Source organism: Amphimedon queenslandica, unplaced genomic scaffold (assembly GCF_000090795.2).
Source record: "Amphimedon queenslandica unplaced genomic scaffold, v1.1 AMPQUscaffold_4360_Cont23660, whole genome shotgun sequence".
In the NCBI taxonomy this organism is placed as follows: Eukaryota; Metazoa; Porifera; class Demospongiae; order Haplosclerida; family Niphatidae; genus Amphimedon; species Amphimedon queenslandica.
The window spans coordinates 38-1,508 of record NW_003555327.1 but is presented as its reverse complement, the minus strand read 5'-3'; the positions used below and the strand labels follow the sequence as shown (position 1 = coordinate 1,508).

At 35.8% G+C, this 1,471-nt stretch overlaps 1 long non-coding RNA gene across 1 annotated transcript; it reads left to right on the top strand.

The window, feature by feature from the left end:
* The first annotated feature begins 431 nt into the window (after positions 1 to 431).
* On the top strand, positions 432 to 862 carry LOC109592671 (uncharacterized). The gene is made up of 2 exons (XR_002190485.1): positions 432 to 512; positions 810 to 862. It is a non-coding gene; the product is annotated as an uncharacterized LOC109592671 (long non-coding RNA).
* Positions 863 to 1,471: the final 609 nt, after the last annotated feature.

Genomic DNA, 1,471 nt, shown 5'->3' with positions numbered 1-1,471 from the left:
CTTTCCTGCTTCTTTTGCTTCATCTTGCTCTCCTAACGATTTCTGTCCAATTTTTTCATTTCCTCTTCTTCTTCAATAGAGAAGAGAAGAATATCAGGCAAGTTTTGTTGCCTGCAAAGCTGTAGCAGCCAAAAACACAGCAATTATTTACCATTGCAACCAATGGCTCTAACAGCTTATTCCCACAATGGGGTGTGGCACTTGTCAACGTGATGCAATGATGATTCATATCCTCAATTAAAACCATGAATAATTATCGTGAAAACCAAGAATACAATTGAGATAAGAGAGAGTGAAGAGAGTTTGTGAAAGAGAAGGTGATAGACGCTGCGAAACAATGTACATGTACATGTACATGTCTGTTTTGCATGTACATGTACATGTTCATTTACACTTTACTTGTGTCATGCTCTTGTGTTGTTTTAGATGCGGTCATACTTTGGGATGTTGATGGCAAATTTCAGATCAAAGTCACTCAAGTTACTAACCTGAATGTTAGCAAGGAAACATCAGTAAGAATGGAGAGAGAGGAAGGAGGAGGAAGAGAGAGGGGGAGAGGGAGGGAGGAAGAGGGTGAGAGAGAGAGAGAGGGAGGGAGGGAGTGAGGGATGAAAGTGCAATAAGAAGAAAAGGATAGGAAGAGGAGGGAGGGAGAGTGAGAGAAAGAGTTGAAGAATGATTTAAGAGTAAAAATACATGTACATGTACATGTGTACATTGCATGCAAGAGCAATAAAGAAGCTGCATGATACTGTGTATTCTAACACTACAATTAAGTTACAATGTACAATGATTTATTTTCAATACAGATAATGGTGTATGCTGGTTTATATCACGGAAGTGAGAATCTCTGTAAAGCTGAGAGTACATGACCAGTACAGCAAGAAACAGTTGACACTCAACCTGTTTGGAACTGGAATGAAAACATTGAATTTGCTATTGATGTCAAGTAAGAAATGTACATGTATATTCATGTAGTACATACATGTACATGTATTTGCACTGTTAGATCTAAATGAGGTTGTTTTTAGCCTACATGTATAATAAATGTCCTAAAGTCTCTAGCTTAGTCTCCCAAAAGTTATTCTTATATCTAACATGTACATGTTTATGTATATGCACTTGTTTGACAGTCACATACAAATGTACCTGTGTACAATATGTTCTGTCTTTTACATTAGTATTTCTTTCCTTGTCTTATTGTCTCTCACTATGTTTTCACTTCTTTTATTACATTATCTGATTAAATTTGGATTTACATGTACAGTACATGTATTATTAACTTTTTAAATGCATTGTAGCTAGGAATTGTGCATGCATGCCAGGCCTACATGTACTGTAGAAAGTTTGTGCTGATTTTGGCAATTATTGATTTTAGGAATTTTTGAAGTCACAAAAAGTTGACCAAGTAAAACAATGTCTATAACACAAGGTTATTTCTTACAAAATGGTTTGCCATTTTATTGCATTT